Source organism: Gavia stellata, chromosome 18 (assembly GCF_030936135.1).
Source record: "Gavia stellata isolate bGavSte3 chromosome 18, bGavSte3.hap2, whole genome shotgun sequence".
In the NCBI taxonomy this organism is placed as follows: Eukaryota; Metazoa; Chordata; class Aves; order Gaviiformes; family Gaviidae; genus Gavia; species Gavia stellata.
Genome location: NC_082611.1, coordinates 6022541 through 6042102, shown reverse-complemented (window position 1 = coordinate 6042102; position 19562 = coordinate 6022541). Strand labels below are relative to the sequence as shown.

The window sequence follows — 19562 nt, the reverse complement described above, 5'->3', positions numbered from 1 at the left end:
GCAATCACTTGCCTTTATTCATTTAAATGAAGGTGCTAAGAGCTGTCAAAAAAGCAAAACTAAGGTGTACATTGCACTGTTTCTCCAATAAACTGCATGCTTAATATTTTATGTACAAGATGAATGGAGGAAGTCTGAAGTGTAAACTGAAAGCAATAGGCAATCTCAGCTTCTGAGGTTCCCTTCATTTAGAAAAGAAACTTCATATTTGTGTACAGATAGAATCAACAAATCCAATTGCTCTTTACCAAAGCAAATGTCCCCATCAACCACTTGAAGCAGAACAACTTATTTGTAAGAAAGCATTTTAAGTGTTCGTAAGTGTCTTGACAATTCTAAAGACAATTGAAACGTCTCTTTTGAAGCAACTGCAAAATTAGCAATTAATCCAATCAAGCCATAATTTGATGAGGGGAGAAAAGAAAAGGAAGAAAACTATCTAGATTCCAGTCAATAGACTTCTTTGGGTTTTAATGAAAAAAGTTTTTTTCCTCCCGAAGTTAATGATACAGCATCATAACAACTAATCTTTCAAGTTTTATTTCTACTTTAAAGATATATTTAAGAGCTCAACTAGATAAAATTAATCTTACTTTTGAAAAAAAAAATCATTTGGCAGGCATTTCAACATTTCGAACTTCTTTCTCATCCCTACCACTGCTCTAACAGCAAGCACAGAACAAATCACTAAAACTTCATAAGCACACACATTGCATAGTTGAATGTAACCTTACAAGTGAAAGGCTTTAATAGACCTCAAGAAGAGGGAATGTTCTACACAGTAGTATCAAACCTGCTGATTTGGAAGGTAAAATAAAAATAGCCAGCCTTTCTTTTTTCATCTTCACCAGAAGTCAGGTCATTGCATACTGAATCACATGATGTGAAATTTAGATCTTTGAATGGCAAAACAAAAGCAATTTTCTGTAGCTTGATTAAAAAGTGCTAGAGCACATGGTAGAGCTTTTTACACAGCAAATCCAGACAGTGTTGCCTTCCCAAAAGGGGTCCAGCTCACACAAATCATCATTGTAGACTTCGGGGCTTCTCTTCTTCAGGTGCAATTCATTGAGAGCAGCAGAGCAAATCTAATTGCTCACCTGCCACTGAAGTGGCAGTCACTGGCTTTGCTTGGTTCATTTTCTGCCACTGAAGGTCTGAATCGGCTTGCTGAAATTCCCCCTTTCAACAAGAAACTGTTAACTGGCTCAGCTGTCTTCTCATCAAAACATATCCTCAAGCTCTCATTGAGCTTACAGTGCTACACTCTATAAGTCAGGTAACATCAGCCACATGGAAAAAGTAATAAGGGGGCTCAAGGGTGAGACATGTGAACTGTCAGTCTGGCTCTCAAAAACTGGTGAGAAGTCCAGCCTACCGATGTTGCAAGAGATCCACCATCATGTTATCATTTCAGTTTTTTGGGGTGGATGAATAATTGTATGCTGTCTCTCACAGATTTGTTTTAGTACTGACAAGACTAGACTTCATTAAGAGTCAAAACTAACCTATGCTTTAAACAGAAGAAAGATGTTTTATCTGAGTACTGCAGAGAAAGTACATAAGTAGCAAGGGAAACGGAGAGTTAACTAGAAAAATAGAATAAACTATCTTGAGCTCTTACTAATGACAAGTATATCCCCCTACCAGCTCAATTTGTACTGCTGCTAACCCACAGGGATGTCCTTTAATTGCTCTGCTGTTTCACATTACAGCACAAGGCTGACCACTTGGTACAACTGGAGCAAAATATGCTTTGCTCTCCACTCTACTCAGCTGCCATTCTTCGGGGTTTTGGCACAAAAGCTGATGATTTGTAGCAGAAATAAGGAATAAAAATTTTTTTTTGACTCAAACTCTTACTTATGCTTGACATTTTCAAAACAAAGCATACTTTGCCATGCCCTGTTCTTGACTTTCTCCTTTGACAATGAAAAAAAAAAAATCTTTTTGGTATTATGATCCATATGAAATCAATTCCTTCTTGCAGCATGCATTGCTATGCCTTATCCCACGGGGGGCGGGGCGGGGAGGAGGGAGATAGTCCACATATTTCAATCACACTGTAAAACAAAAGAATTTTAATTTGGCTTAAACTCAGTTGCATTACATGAAACAGTTTATAAAGGTAACAATAAGCCATTTAATATACAACTCAAGAAACATGGAGCATATCTGCAAAGCTATTACATATTCTGTACCCTATGTTTTTCCAATATAAGAAAACAACCAGTTCTTAAGGTCTTCCCTTTTTCCCTTTTAGGTTATCAAGGAAGCACAACAAACCTATTGTACTTACTGATCCATAAGAACCTTTGTCTTTGAAATGCTTTAAAACCATTATTTGGTATGATGCAAGGAAAGTCCTGGGTCTCTGGCAACACAGATTTCCTACAACAGCAATCTTCTCCAAGTCACACAGCACTGCCCGCAGCACTGTATTCTCCATCCCACTCTTCTCTATTTTTTGACTGTGTCTCATCACTGCTCCATCTCTTATTAAAAACAAAAACCAGGAAGTCCTATATATTAAGGAGGGCAATCCGTAAGTACCTTAAGGATTCATTCACAATCCATTTGAAATTCTAAACCAATTATAGCCTTGTACTATTCAAAGCTCTAAGATGACATCTGTGGATATCAGTTCTTTTTGCTTAACTTTTCCCCCCAAAAAACCTACACAGATTAGAGATCAAACAGAAAAAAAAAAAACCAACCAAAACCTGAACTTCTACAGCACCTTTTAGTTCTTTACCAGCAGTACCACAGAAGTAGTGAAGATGGAAATGATCATAAAGGATTTTCAAAAATGGCTGTTGCTGCTCACATACTACAGTAGATATCAGCATGATCTTTACAATTAAAGAAGCTAACGTTTTTTCTCAATTTGCAATTTAATTTAGTGAATGTAATTATATACTAATGATGATGCTGAAAGGAAATTATTGTGGCATATAATTTCGTACCTACTGCCCTTAAGATTTTGAGCACAAAATGTAAACACATTTAATAATGTAACGTTTCATTTTGCTGCAGCAGCAGCAAAAGCTATTTTAAGTCTTTTACCCCATCGTGAACTTAATTTGAGAAAAGAAAACAGCTAAAGGGAAAAATAATGCCATGAAATGAATAACTTATTTTAGGGAGTCATAACTAGGGTGTTTTTTCCTTAGTTTCCATTTGTCAATGGAGTTGGAACAATCATCATGACAATCTACAGTTAGGCATAGAGGACGGTGTGAACTATTTGCTGGGAAAAATTAAGACATCACAAGGGGGCTGGGGTTGGGGTGGGGTAAATCAAACTAATATAAAGAACAGAATCGCAGCAGAATACTAATTATTTTTTCTAACCATATGGGTATCCTAAGTTTTTCAAGGCATTTGGATAATTGTAAGCAATCATAAGCAAAAAATTAGTATCTGAAAACCACAGACTGAAATACAAAGATATGCTCAGTGGAAACAAAGACAGATGTTGTATCTTTCAAAGAGGTATCATTCAACAGAGGATCATTAGGAACCGTGAAAACTATTCCAGGCCAATTACTGGGATTACATGAAGCTGGGAAAGTGTCCTGACAGCCAAAATAAAGGTAATAAATGAAACTTCCAGAAGATCAGGCAGAAGCTTCTCTTTTTAAATTTCATGTCAATGAATAAAAGCTAGTTCAGAAACTTGCTCCTCACTAAGCTGAGGGCCAGCAGGGATGGCTGCTTACATCAGAAGGATCTCAAGTAAAACACTTAACTCCTTATCTTTCAAATTAGGGGAGAAAGTTTACGCAAATAAACAGACCGAGTTAGAAATCCTGACATAGTTTTATTGAACCTCTGCCGGTTCCATTCTGCTAGGTCACTTCCAAGACATTTGAAGACAGTCGGACCAGCCTAGAAATCATAGAAAATATCAGCTTCTTTTCAAGGAAGGGGAAAAACAAGCAAACAAAACCCCACAGCTCACACGTATCCAAATATACCCTTCTGGCATAACTTCTACCCACATGGAAATTACTAACACAGAGACATAATTTTTACAGGTAACTAGGGCTTTGATAACAAAGGGAGCTAATACTGTAACCAAGACTAGGTACTGACAATATACGTATAATTTGACTATTTTACAGATTTCACTAAATTGATAGTATTGTTCTTTTGAAGCCTGCCTGAGACAATCCTTGCAAAATATTAATTTACCTAAGTTCTTGTATTGTTTTCAACATCTTTATTGATCACATTGTTTTCCCAGACTCTTATCAGCTGAAAATATTAACCAGCAGTAATACAAAATCCCTAATCCTGAGCAAGAGGAAATACTATTAATGACTGCCTACAGGTTCTTGTGAGAGTCTAGACCATATTTTCAGCTACTTTTATATAAAAGTGACTTGACATCCCATATATTATTCTTATTTACTTCTGATTACAATCACATACCTCTTCAATCTCACGGCAGGAAGGGCCACTTTAAACTGCAACTTTAAGCTACAGTAAAAGTTTTTTAATATCATGCAGTAACACCAGTCACAGGTAAATTTATGATGACAATTTCAGAAAGAATGAAAAGCATACTGCTTATATATTCAGCTGGAATACTAAGTTATTCTTTCAGACAGAAAATTGAGGTTAAGCCTGTTGCTTCAATTAATTAAAAACTATCCAAACTCAGGCAAAGATTATTTCAAAGCTTTTCACAGCAGATGTCTCACCTCTGGCAGAAGCAGAAAGTAAAACGTCCTAGTTTCAGTAAATGTGGGAGGTTAAAAACCTTATTGAAGTACAGAAAACACACGGATGATAAATGATTATATTTATCATGAAAATCAATAGTGGAACAAATAAAGTGGAAAATGCCTAAGGAAAATGCTTGCGTTGTCAGTAGCAGCATATTCCTACAAGTTTTTGTATTAAGATGGCACAAAAGGCATCAGCTACCACTGAGGCTCCATTCGTGGTGGATACATCAAGTGCGTAATACGCCTGGGGCAAGACCAGTTTTCTCTAGAAACCAGACCAAAGCAAGTCTTTAATTTTAGAATCTGAGGCACAAAGAGTTTAAGCAATCTGACTAGGGACACCCAAAAAACTCTGTAATTCAACTCCAATGTAAGAAAATGTAACCCCATATTGATTTAAAGGATGATTGAAGTTATCAACCATAAAAGCTGTACCCCAAAATCTTTTGTTTCTTAACTTGCGCAGCAGTCAAGTATCAGTACGCAACACTATTTTTGAGTGCCATACTAAGAAGTTAATCCTAAACCATTAATTTAATTCCTAGCTTTTTGCTTCGTCTAGCCTCACATTTAGCTATCCCATCATTTCCCACTGAGTTCATTTACAATTCAGAGCCTGTTGCTCAGGTACTGGTTTTAACAAATCCGTAAGCACATGAGCTCGCTATCTACAACCCCCCACCATCTGTCTCAGGCCTCCCCACTTAATGAAGCACATTTCTCACTCAGCTGTCCACAAGCTGGCAAGTGAGCTTAACTTCAGGAAAATGAATTACACACGTCCCCAGACACATGTAAATAAAACGAAGAATTTCAGATTTACAGTGCTGCCTTCAAACCCTCTCCCCCAGCTCAGGGAGGATTAAAAAGGACTTCAAAGAAGCCTGAGTTCCAATTAAAACACTGTGACCACCCCGGGGACGCAAAAATATTCCTCTGATTAGTGAGATGCACTCTTTGAACTGTTTAGCTAAAAAAAGCTTTCAGAACTTTAAACAAATGCAGTAATTCTCTCTCATACTTTTTTTTTCCCTCCAAGTTTCTAAAAAATTAATATTCAAAGTGAAGGACAAATAACATTTCAGACCGAAAGTTTTATGGAAGCCCATTAACACATCAGCTCTAGGCATCTACTAACAAACATGAGACATACCAAGACCTAAACATTGCGGTCCCGGTACAAACCAGATGACACAAGTCATTAGAATAGAAGAACCCAAAGAGTGTCATTGTTGCTACAGTGGTGCTGGCACCCCAGTATTACAGAAAGACGGTACAAAATCCCAATCTCATCAGCCCTCAGAACCACTCTCTCTCAAGGGCAGAGCACATCAATCCCACCTCATCTTGAAATTCTGCTTTCTTCCTTAACATCCAAATCTCCCAAGCTGCATATGTAAAAGCTCCTGATATCCAAGTCCTCTGACACACCATGACAATAAAACAGTTGCCCTCAGCCTTGGCAATAAGCACAGATTTAAATAAAAAGCTCTTCGTACGCTTCCCACCAAAAAAAAAAAAAGTCACACCACCCCACCCCTCAGTCTCTCATTCCCAAAACCAGAGTTGGATTACATACTCCGAAGTTTTAACATCAAAAAGAATGATGAACATTAAGAACAAATGCTGGGAAAATAACTGAGTCTCAGAGCATGCCAAAGCAGTCAGAGCTAAGTGGATATAATAAACCTGCCTGTGAAAGCCAAACCCCCATCACCATCATCCATAAATAATGAATAATTCATGACAGAAGGAAATAGAAGCAGACTTTAAGACTTGTTCATAGAAAGTGGAACTGTTATAGTGTAATCGCATTAAAGATGTAAACAGTGGCATTTCAGCAATTACTGTTCTCCTTTTGCCAGCTCGCTCTCGAAAACCGGTACATCAGCTCAGCTGCCTGCATCAAGCACAGGGTTCAGAGCAGCCAAAAGCAATTATGACTTCCCTGTGTCTTTGCCACAGGCTCCTGTGTCTGGGATTAAGATAAGGACTGGATTGGTGTCACAAGCACTTTGACACCATCTTGGCTTACTGCTATCATCAAGTTTTAGTCACTTTCAATGCCTGAAGCCACTAAGGGAGGCACGAATAAAATTACATGATAAACAGTTTCTAAGATTTGAAATGTATTCACTGAAGAGAAAGAGCTACCTATTCTCTCTATTAAAAGAAACAAACATCCCAGTTTCACACCACTTTTCCTTGCATGCACATTTATCTTCAAGACCTTATTTCATCATGCTGTACAATACAGCATACAGGACTCCCCACAACCAGTTACTTTTTCTTTGGTGAACGGACGGTACAGAACCAAACAACAATAGAGTTAAAAAACCCACACTTCTAGAAGGCTTCACAATGTCTGCCCCACTGGAGAGCTCCTCCTCCTAGCTCCTCCAGGATCTGCAGCTTCCTGATTCTGCTCATCGCTTCTGCTCATTGCAGTTTTGTACAACAGATCCACGCTTGAGGAAAGGTGCATCAGATATTCCTAACTACTTAGACTGCACTTGAGCTTGATTGGGAAGATACTGCAAAGCATTTATCACCTAAGTGTAAATGGGAGTCCTATTTACACAATAAGTATTGTATAACCTCAATGCTAATGGTGTCTACTTTGGACAATAGTTTCAGTGAGCAAGTACAAATGAAAGCCACAGCCATTAAACCACAAAACAATTTAAAGTCACTGGTGCAGAGCTACCTCAGTTAGCTTCTTTCCTCCTAAGCTTGTCTGAATTCTCAAGTTTTCCTGTTACGTTACTGAGAAAATTTTTAATTTACTTCAACCATTCTGGTTTATAACTTGAGCATTTGCCAGCTAAAAGCATTCTCCAATCTCAGCTCAATCCTTCTTCCTCTGCTGAACCACAGCTTCCCTCATAAAACTCCTCATTTCAGAAGTATCTCAAAGAAACAGTGCCAGAATTATGCATTTCTTATAGAACTTGATACCTCCACTATGTTTCATACTTAACCTTTGCAAAGACAGGATTAAAACAAAAAACACAAAGGCATATGGAAAACAAGTGCCTCTCCTCAAAAGTAACTTTGCAAATGCTTACAGAACACTTGGCCACATGCTGAGCATTTACTCTTTGCAGTCATGTATCGAGTCCAGGATTTCTGAATTGCTAAAACACCTTTTTTCTACCACATTTACAATAATTTTTTGACAAGAAAAAAAAATCCGCACACAGCATATGACATAGAGAAGACACTCTTAAAATTTTGTAACTAATGCTTATGCAGTGCAAAGAGCTTTTTGTAACCCTGGGTAAGAGGATGATTGACCAAAAAAAAAAAAAAGAAGCCACATCTTTAAGTTCTACCTTTCGTGTAAGGAGATGAACTTTTCAATCAGTGCGAGAAACATACAGAAAGGTTCAACAGTATGAGCCTCCCCGTGAAACCAACACCCCTCTGCATAGGCATCTTGCTGCCCTCTGCACCTGCTTCAAAAAGCTGGAGTCAGACTAGCAGATACATCCTCCACTGGCACTTTTTCCATAGAGGACCACTTCCAAAATGCTGAGGGAATGGGCACAATTACTGTAGTGAGCGATTCAAATATATCCTACAAAGAAACTTTTTGCTTCAAACCCAGGGAAGTACATAAACAATCTCAAATCCCATGTGCACATTCACCATGGTCTGTAAAACCATCCATTTTTTATCAGGCTTAAAATAAATGCTCAAATATACAGCTTCTCAGAAAGGAGAAACAAGAGCTGCCTATTGATTTTGTATCAGGGCTACCTCAGAAAAGAAGGGAAAGAACATAATAGTTGAAACAAATGTTGCCCCCCCACATTCTCCCTTCAGAAAGCACAAAAGCTTTAAATACATGAAACCAGCTCAACTGTGTTGTTACCCTCTGAAAGGCCATCAATTACCTAAATTGGGCTGTGTGGCAGAGAGGAATAAAAATGAGACAGGGTCAAACCAGCTCTGCAATTAATTTGGGGGGGGAGAGGGTGTATTTCAAAAGAGGGAGGGGTTTTTTCTCGCCTTCCCTCCTCCTCCCTCACTCTCCAGCAATCGTCATGGGCCAAAGAGACAGCAGAAGAGGATTTCATTAATAAATTTATTTCAACTTTCTTTTCAATGGTGCTAAAAATGTATGCAAATCCATTCATAATTAGGTTTAAAAATTCCATTTCATGGGATAATCAGACTTCAAAAAACTCAATTTTAGTTTTAATCAGATTTTAACAAGGATATTAAGTCCATTTCGTTCAGAAGAGGGAGAAATGGTGAATTTAACACAAAATGTATTCAAGCTTAGCCCTGGGAGATAATTAAATAAAATTAATTTGGCAAGGGTTGTCTGTAAATGGAAACGCTCCAGACAGCAGAGCACGTTTCTGAAGGAAACAAAAGCAGTTCATTACTGTACAAACAGACACAAAGCTTATTGTTCAGACAGACGGGAATTGCAGCTCTTCCGCACCAGCAAGACAACCTGGGCCCTCAAGCTGCCTCTGACAAACGCAGCAGTTTGTGGGGGAGGAGAAGGTAGGTATTTCCTTCTCGTTTCAGCAAAGTCCCTTAAACTGCCCCAGCACAGCAAGGAGGGAAAATGCAGGGGACAGCATATACAAACCTTACAGTTCCAAATTATCAAGCACAGAAAAGGAGAAGAAACAACCTAGTGAGAGACAGCTCCTTAAAACTATGAAAACCCACATGCAATTTGAGGGCATCAGCAAGATTCTTGTCAGATACAATTCCATCAAATTCCATGTAGCGATTTAGTCCCTACACCACAGATCTGAATCCCAACTGAATACCAAAAGCATCCCGTTCTCCCTGACAAAAGCCACGGACTGATATGGATGCTAAAACTTTGGTAACTGTCATTCTGATCTTTCAGTTCTGAAGGGCCAAATATTTATTTCGTAGCCCTTACAATCCTAGACACAAAAGTGCAGTTCTTTTAACACTGTGTATTACCAGATTTGTCTGACACTTAACTACTAACATCATACAATACTAGAGACTGTCCATGAAAGTCACTTCTGGCAAATACTTAACCAACATACATCATGAAAACATAAACCAGAATGGCTGACTCTAAAGCGAAGTTAAGGGTTTAATTTGTATCCTCCAAATTTCCCCGACATCGGACACTTTTAAGATTCGGCTGGACAGGGTGCTGGGCCATCTTGTGTAGACTGCGCTTTTGCCAGGAAAGGTTGGACCAGATGATCCTTGAGGGCCCTTCCAACCTGGTATTCTATGGTTCTATAAAACTCTACTGACCCAGGCACACCGTTGTTGAAACGAACAGTACAGGATAGAAGAAATAGACACATATTTTAGAAAAAAGCTATTTTAAATATCTAACTACAATCAAAAGACTGACATTGACAAATAGCACGTTTCTCTTTCGCAGCTATCATAAGCCATATAGACAGGAGCACATGCATTTACCAAGACCTATGTCTACCCAACTGGAAAAAAAAAACCAAATTCAGAGCACTTTTTCACTCTTCCTCTCTACCAGCCTTCCAAATATATCAGTTATTACAAAGTGCCAATTGCATTTCCCTTTGCCAGCTACTTGCAGACAGGCGAGCTGATAGGTGTTCTGTCACCTTGACAAGCGGGCCAGCTATCCAGAAGGCAGATGATGTCTCTGCCAAAGTCACACTGGAAACCATCAGGCCTAAATGAAAGGCTTGTCACAAAATAGGCTTGATGCCATCAACCTTCACTGCTAAATTTGCAGAATACCACCTGAAGCCACAATGCCTTAACTCTGCGAATACAAAGAGCATAGAGTCAGAAATGTTATTTGCAAATGTACTAGCAAAACTGAGTTAAAAAAAAATTCATAATTAGGTTCAAGCATCATCTTCTGAATGGAGCCAACAGCAGAGCTGTGAAGCATCACCAAAAATTGTCCAAGCTAACTAACTGATGAACAGCTGACTTCTCTAATGGAGGATACTGCTACTGAACACATTCTCAGTCAAAGCTAGATACCCTATTTCTGTCCTTCTTAAAAAAGTTAGTAGGATTTCAAGCCCTCACTGAACAGCTTCATGTGTACCACAGAAAGAGAATGATTTTTTCATTAAAACAGAAAAGAAGTTAACTTGGTCAGCAGGGAAAATCCAGAATTTCATATTTCTTCCTAACCAAAGGATTGATCTTCCTTTCACCTCGCTGTTCATACCAGAGTATCTCTGGAAGACAGTTTAAACAAGTAATGAGAATTCAAAAGCAATTCCAGCAAGTACAACTTGTGCTAGAAAGTGGTTCTCACAATAGTTGCTCATTACTCCCCACAAAGAGGCATAGCAATTGTTAACTTTGCTGACAGGAGAGTTGCAAGTAACATAGAGAAAGGGGGTGGGTAAGGATTGAGTCAAAGTAATACTAGAAAAGGAGAGAAGATATGCTCAAGATTTCAAGTAAATACATTTCTAGAAAAGCCAAAACTGTACCTGTGTCAGAAGGTCAGGCTCTCTGACAGATACTGTTTCCGTTTATAGCAAGAGGCAGTAAAAAGTTGAGAGCTGCTTCAATGTGCAGAGGTTTCTAACATGCTATTCCAAAATGTATCATCCTCTTACAAGAGTGACATTCTGCAACCGACATGATTTCATTACAAGAAACTTTTCGCTGCCAGGTGATGAGAAAAAAAAATATTCTGTACTCAGAACACATTTTAGTGCATCAGCAGACCCTAGAGAAAAAAAAATTGAAAAAATAGGCTTTGCCAATGCACTCCCTGCATTTTACATCAGTGGCAGGGAGGGAAAGAAAGTTCCATACACCTCCACCTCTTAACTGCCTTGGCTACGCGGAATAGTTGGCATGTTTTATCTTCCTTCTGCTGAAAAGGCCTGGCTCCTTTTTCTGCAAGCTATTCTAACCCCACACAAAGCTTCATTTGAAAACAGGAGCCCTGTGCTCTTACTTCAGCTGTTCTGGTCAGCATGTTGAAAATAACCTCCAGACACTAACTGATTCCAGGTGTTCACTAAACACATTCTTCATGCTTCAGTAAAATCCATGCTGACAAGAGTTAACAAACTTTCATTCTAGAAGTCTGCTTCACGTCTTGCATGTTACTCTGGATTTTTCTACCTAGACCGGGATACCATTGTCTCTGACACTGAACCAGACATGGATTCGTAAATACTCCAATCCAACATGGCAATTTCTGTGCTGTAAGTTATTTTAAAATAACAAACAACTTACATAATCACAGCTAGTTCAAGAGAACCTTGAGGCACTTATTACATTAATCTTTTAACTCACTAACATTTCAAGTTCACTATGCCCTTTAAGAAATGTTTGAAAATGCTGTGCAGTGCTTTTGCTACTACAAGCCACATTAATTCTTTCTCTCCAAACAATACATGCACAAAGGTATATTTACAAGCATATTCCCTTTAATAACATAGCTTGTGAGGAAAGAGAATATAGTCCAGGTAAAGACATGCTTTGGTCAAAAATATGCACTGGCAAAGAGGTCCCAAGTGAGGAAAGATCGAAGATTAAGGACAAGGCTTACATAATAACATCACAAGGCATTTAAGCTAGCTTCTCAGAGCTAAGAGCATTTTAAAGATGCTAAAAAACTGAAACAGCTTAATGTTCATACATTTCCAATTTTCTCCCACCTCATCTTGACGTTGCTATGCGAGCTACCCTATTAAGTACAATTAAAACTGAAAATTAGACCTTTCCTGGCTGATTCAGTACAGGACTCTCCCCTCCACTGATGACAAACCAAAGACAAACGATGAAAGTAGCACCTTCCTAGCTACCATCAGAAGTATGAATCCTTGCTCTAGGCATCAATGAGGTTAAGCACTAACCAGAAGTGAATACTTTTCAAAACACCATCAAGATAACCTGCACCAAATAGGCTCAGAAAAGCTTCTCAGATGATACAAATCATATTTTGGTCTTATCTACACTGACAGATAAACTCTTCTTAACAGTTCAGTGCATTTTTCAGCAAACTGCCTATTTCTCAACATGAACAAAGGTCAGCTGTTCTCACACTTCAGGCCTCTGTCCACAGTCGTTCTGTGTGGGCAGAAAGATGGACAAGGTCTACTTTTATTCACTAATCCCCTCCCCACTCTTTCCCAACCGCAGTTTTCAGAATCATGGTATTAAACAATGCCTGCAATTCCAAACTAAAATACACTGCTCCACTCTTCCTATTCTTGAGCCTAATCCCTTGCTTACAGATTGGTACATATGCATTCACATAAAAGCGGGACAGAAAAGGATCTTTTAGTTTAGGTCCTGTCTAGTCCCTTGCTGTTATGAACTCGAGTCATCTCTTCCTTAACCTTCTGGAGCTTCAACTTAGAAGCAGTAATTTGTGTACTTTTGACTCCACTGGAAGCTGCATTCAGAACTTAGTCTTTCTAAAAGTTGGAATCTCCTAGCTGTATTCATGGCAGGGTTACAGCGATTTGATTTAAATGCCAATGCGAGTCTTTAGTATAGATGGTTCTTTTTCTCACTGGTATTGATCCTCCCTTCCTCCCCCCTTTGCTAGAGGAGGCCAGTCCTTGCATTCGCCAGTGGTTCAGGGGGCTCTCAGGCTCCTACCAGCAACCCTTTTCTGCATTTAGTTCCCACTATCTTCCTCCACAGTGGGTGACCAGAACTCTGAGAAGCCTCTCCCAGGCCATCTTCAGAGGCATGTGAATACTTCCACCTCCATGGAACTTTTTCCTCCTGGTGCATCCTATGTGTGAGAATTAACAGCCATCCTGTTATAAATACATACACAGCCCTTCTAGTCCTTTCCACTGCATATGCCGCATTTTACAAAAGAAGTTTATATTCAGCTCTCAATTCCATGGAGCCTTGTGTTTTGTTTCACTGAATTTTGTCTCACTTCTTTACTCTAATCCTTAGGGTCACTTCCATCTGCATATCCAGCTTTTGTGTATTTATGAATCCTCTGAACTTGGCATCATTAGCCAAGTTTTATCAGCACACACCAAATTTTTGCACCAAAATCATTAATAGAAATACTAAATAAAGCAGATCCTAAGGCTAGTCTTTGAGGAATTCTACTTATCCTCGCATTTTCCTTCCAACAATACTAAATCTATCCCTGCTTAAACAATTCCTTATACACCCTACGATTCTTCTATTAATTTCCATCTTCTCCCGGATGGTTTATACTTTCCCAAGTGGCTCTTGATCAAATGTTTCAGTGAAGTTCAAATAAATAAGAGCTATTGTGTTTTATTTTATAAGATAATCAATTCTCCAGACAAAGAAAGCTGTTACGTTAGTCCGGCACAATCCATCTTGGTACTCCTTGATCCAATGAAGAAGGTAGATTCCTTGCCCTGTAGATAAAGGCCATGCCCACTAGTACAAGGGAGTAGTACAATACAAGAGCTTGAATACGTACTGAAGCATTTTGTTTCGCTTCTACTTATAAGAGGCCTGTGCATTTGGAGAAGGGTTTTGAAAAAGGCATTGCTACACTAAAACAAAATCATCCTCAGTAAGGATGTACAGGATGCATTTTTACATTTTTGTTTAAAAGTTTGCCTGCAAAAACAAAACTTTGGGGATAAATGAGGTATAATACACTGCACATCTAAGGGAGAGGAAAGGCATAGCACATCAACAGCCCCAGCAGAAAATTTATAACTGAAACACTGAAAGATGCTAAAATGGAAATGGAAAGGTAAAATTAAAAATTAGCTAGAGATTACAGTCGTTATTGGGTCTATGGAAATGACCAAATGAGAGGCTGAACAAAAATCAAGCAGGAGCATTTGAGCTCTCTGACAGTGGCAAACCATCCCCTTCCTGATCAGTCTCTGCTATTTAAATGATAATTTCACTTTAAGGCAAACAGGACTGCTTAATGTAAGGAAACTGGCTCTTTATAAAAGTGCCTGTATTTTTCAAAGCTTCTCCTTCACAGCAGAGTGAGCACCTAAGTTCAAGCCATTTACACATAACATGGGTCACTACATGCTGGAAAAAAGCAAGCTACTTTTAACCAACTGTTTTTCAACAGCATCTCAAATACTCCTTGCAAGAAATATGGCAGCAACACAAAATGAAGTGTCTGAGTGGGGAGTGCCCCGTGGCAAACAAATCACCTATACGCAGAAGACAACACCAGCACACATTTCTAAAACCAGTTCTGTTCCTAGTGGAAAAAGAGCCTTAAGTTTATTGGTTTGGGAAATGCACCCTATATTCAAGCTGGGACAATGCTCTATATTCTGATAAAAAGAGTCAATGGAAAAAGAAGTGATATTTTCCAGTAAAAAAGGATCCATTGGCACCTTCACTTCCAAAATAAAGTCCTTATTCCCCTAGTAAGAATCATCCATCTTTTCTTTGATTTCATTATTCTCCATACAGTTCCTGTAGGCGAACTACTGAAGCTCCTCAAATTATTCTTAGACAAAGAAGATGGATAGTGTGCTAAGCTATTGTTCAATAGTTTTCTCCATCTCCAGAATGCTAGATCTGTGATCCTGGAAAGGCAGTTTCTATAACTGTTCCCAGAGCTTTGAAATGCAAAGCAAGGGCAGACATATTTTTGATGTGAGCTTGCTTACTTCTTACTCTGATTCTCTGATTATACATTACAGTCTCAGCCTGCCTAGGTGTCAGGTGCTCATCCATTATGTTTTACACTCTTCCTATCTTTCCTTTAGCCTCAAGACTTATTACTCTGATATATTCAAATGGAAATAAAAGCATTAATGGCAAAGGAGAAAGAACACTAGTATTTTTGAACACGAGAGGGAAGTACAGCATTTTTGGAGAAAATTAATATCAGATAGGAAAATTATATGGCAGGAAGCTTTGCTCAGCATTTCAGTACTGGCAGGAACAAACCTACAGTATTTTAAGAAATCGACAAAAAGAGGCACAGATGGTTGCCATATTAAAATTAAGTGGATCAACACCACGAGAATAGGAGAAGACTAAACCCTGGCTAAAGCACAGATTTGACATCAGGCTTCCAAACATCACTTTAATATGTTACTGCCTTCCAACAACCAAACATGGCTTGAAGTCTCCCAAAACTGTATTCTCACTACTCTGAAAACTAGAGGTTCAGATTTTGATACGACAAAGGAACATTTTCTCCCCACCACACACGAAAAGCATTCCATCAAGGAAAGCCAAAACCTAAGACACTGCAGAAGATGAAGAAAAATGTACATTTTAACGTACGATAACAGGATAGCAAAGAACAGAAGAGCTTTGAGCAATCCTCCAGCATATGTTGCATGTCACATTCAATGGGTGACAGCTTCCTCCAGGATTTCTCTGTGTAAGGAATGGTGGCTTCAGTACACATACAATTATTGTAAGACAACCACAATTAGTTTTCTCTTGAAACTTCTACCTCACTTTCTAAAGAGAAGGGTCCCCTTTGGAACTGTTCAGGCACTTCTCTCTCAAGAAGATTTCAAATGCTTCTAAAGCAATGCTTTCATCTATTACACATACTAAGTCCTAAAAATACTGAGCATGTAAACCTTATTTTTAAACAAACACAATGATTATCCTCAACCTCCCTTCCAACCCCAGCTGCTCATTGCCACTCCCTCTGCCCTGCTTTGGAACAGCACAAGTATCTATGCACTCACACAGGAAACCTGATGAGGGAACTGATCTGGCTGAAAGCTGTTTTCCATTCTAGATTACATTTTGCTGTGCAGGACCACCTCTTTCAGCTGCAGTGCTCACAGAACCATGAAGTACCAGGCAGGAACAGAACATTTTCACACAGACGCTCGAGTCAGAAGCCCCACGTGACAGGAATGGCAGAACTGCTCTAAGTTGAGACTAACTTGCCCTGCCAGAAGTATGCGAGAGAAATTCACATGACATTCATCCCTGTGTAGAAGCCAGCAGAAAGCCTTATTTTGAGGGACTTTGTGGAGTATTAGCAACCTGCATTAATTGACCCTCTTCAGAGAGTGAATTCTTTAACATTTATCAAACCTTCAACTTCAGTGGAAAGCAACATTTTTAATGACAAAATTAAGCTCTTAAAAGTAACTGTAAAATGTAGCATTGTGTCTATACAAGACAACAGCAGATAATTCTTCCATGAGGTAAGCTGAGACCTTGTAACCATAAGTCTCTCTAATAAGCATAGCTTCTTTTTTTTGTTTTGGTTTTGTTTGGGTATTTTTAATTAGTGTTTCCCCCTACGTAGTGTTTATCTCCCTTTGTGGTGCCCTGGGAACTCCCACTGTGATGAGACAGCTTATTTTACATTGGGAAGCTCATCAACAGCAGTCGTGCAATTTTCAGCATGTTCACAGATCATAAAATTATTTACATAAAACTTAAGATGTACAAAATGAAGTTTCAATATCCTCATACTATGCTAATTCCAATTTTCTTCTCCAATTAGAGACTTAGCTCGAAAGTAAGGGGCCATCATTAGCCAACTCAGACAACACCGCCCCAAAACCCATAGAAATTAGCACGTAAGTTCAGGTCAGTGGTACAGTTACAGACAGCATCCCACAAACGTTTTTAATCAGATCAGTTTCTTGATGGGTAACAGAAGACCAGAGGGCTACAATAGGCCACTCCAATAAAAATATTTGCTCAACTATGGAGCGATCATGCCAGAATTACGGCATTACTGGAACAAGCAACAGTAACCCCCAGTCCTGTCTTGATTGGTTGCAGTTAATTAAGTATCCAGAAATGCATATGAGCAATTCAAATTATTTCAGCATGCACTGCTTTGTATATCTGTCAACATTTTTTTTTTTAAACCAGTAACACTTATTCATAATGGACATTCAGAGAAAGGTAAATTACTACCTTATGAGAAAGGAGAAGATTATGAGCTTCATTCACTACTGCAAAGATATTCAATGCCTTGGATGGAAGAGAGTGCAGAGTAGCTAAGCATAGTTAATCAAGATTCAAAAAGGAAAGCAGAGAACTCCAATATTCTCCCTCTCTTCTATTCACTGAAAAAAAGAGCACTAATCCACCACTAAATGCAGAATCAAGAAATTTGATTCCCTTTCCCTCCCTCTCTCCTCCCTTCCCCCCAACTCCAAAAGCAGAATCTGCATAGAAGGACTTCCCGTACTGAGTGTAGCACCTGTGTAATTACAAATTACAACTGTGCTAACCACTGTACTAAATAGAGATGCTTGCCACTTAATTAAACCCTTTCTTAGAGAGGAAATGCATATACATTCACACTATCTCCTCTTCTTAATTGGTCTCAGACATTGCAGGAAGCTAGTCCCCAAGATTTGTCAGCCAGCCAGCCCACAGCTGTTTCAGAAAGAAAACCAGGTCAGCATTAACAGGTTCACTTCTTCGGCTCTAGGCGACAGGTCAGCAGATCAGTGTCTGCTGCCTGCAGTTGGCAGGCTCCACTAAGTGAAAACGGTCCTTAAGCACTGGTCTGAATTCCTGTTAAATCTGCACTTCTCTTTACAGGCCTGGACAGCAAGCATGCGAAACAGCTATACCAGCTTAATGTGATATCATCACTGAAGCCAACTAAATTTACCCTTGCAAACTGAAGGACGACTGTAGGTACTCTCCAAACCCATGCTTCATTAAATCCAAGAGTCCCTCCAGGTCTGCCTTACACCACAGGCATCAGGGGCCTGAGACCTGCCTTCCAGTATAATCACAATTAGATGCAACTCAAGAATGTCCAAGACCATGACTGGAGCCTCTAAGCAACACAGAAGTGTCCAGGCACGCTACTTTTCTTTCTAATACATCAGCCCCACCTTTAATTTCCATACTGTATTCCATGGCCCTTCAGAAAAGGATAGCTGATCTCTCCATTGCTTCCATGTGATGGGCATGGAAAAAAGGAAGATGATTCTGAAAAGTAGTATGAACAAAATCTTATGCTTTACCTTCCACACACAAACACCGAGCCTAAGCTGACAGTACTATTTGCAATAGAAAATGGTACCCCAAAAAGGAATGACCTACTTAAATAGGTCATTATCAATATATTTGATCACCTTCCCATCCTTGATTACTCTAACATCAAAAATCTATCACTGCTGTAAAATAATTCTGCTGTATATACAAAGATCTTTGAGCCCAGCAGGTGAAAATGTAAAAACTTCATATGGTCACTACTTCCAATTAAAAACCCCAAAACAACAAATAAAGCAGAACGAAAAAAATCAAAAGCCAACAACAACAAAAAAACAAACTACAAACCTCACATCACACATTACTATTTATTCTCTTAAAAAAAAAAAATGCTTGGACTAAAATTCCGCTGAAGCTGTTGCTTGTGGTCTACCTGTCAGTCTTCACAAATTTGCATGACTTTTCAGCAAAATTTGAACCTTTCAAAACTTGCAATCTTCTGCCACTTATGGATAAATACAAAGACAAATTTAGCATTAACCCTTGTCAGCTGCTATCAGTACCTTCAGTATCTGACTTACTAACCGCCTCATCTTTAAAACATAACTGATGCATATCATTTTGCATCATTCTGTACTCCATGGTGTATCTGTTTATGGATAGCAAAATCACCTGGCTAATTCATTAGAGGACAAAGGCAATACCAGCCAAACATAGACAAGCAGCAGCAAAAAAGGCTTATTTAGATTAAAAACTCACAGAACAAGAACCCTCATTTTACATTTGGGTATCTTCCACATGCTGCAGAAGGCAAAGTCAGAACAGTAACAGTGCTGCTCTTGAGGATGCAATTCTAAGGCTTGGGGTGGGGAGAAAAGAACCAAGCTTTTAAGAACTCCTATTAAACAAGACGAAATGAAGAATGTGTGGTGTAAACATGAAGTTTACGGAGTTGATTGG

At 38.9% G+C, this 19562-nt stretch overlaps 1 protein-coding gene across 1 annotated transcript in view; it reads right to left on the bottom strand.

The window, feature by feature from the left end:
* Window positions 1–19562, bottom strand: part of MAD1L1 (mitotic arrest deficient 1 like 1) — a 373028-nt gene that overhangs the window by 337770 nt on the left and 15696 nt on the right. The gene's annotated exons all lie outside the window — the stretch shown is intronic.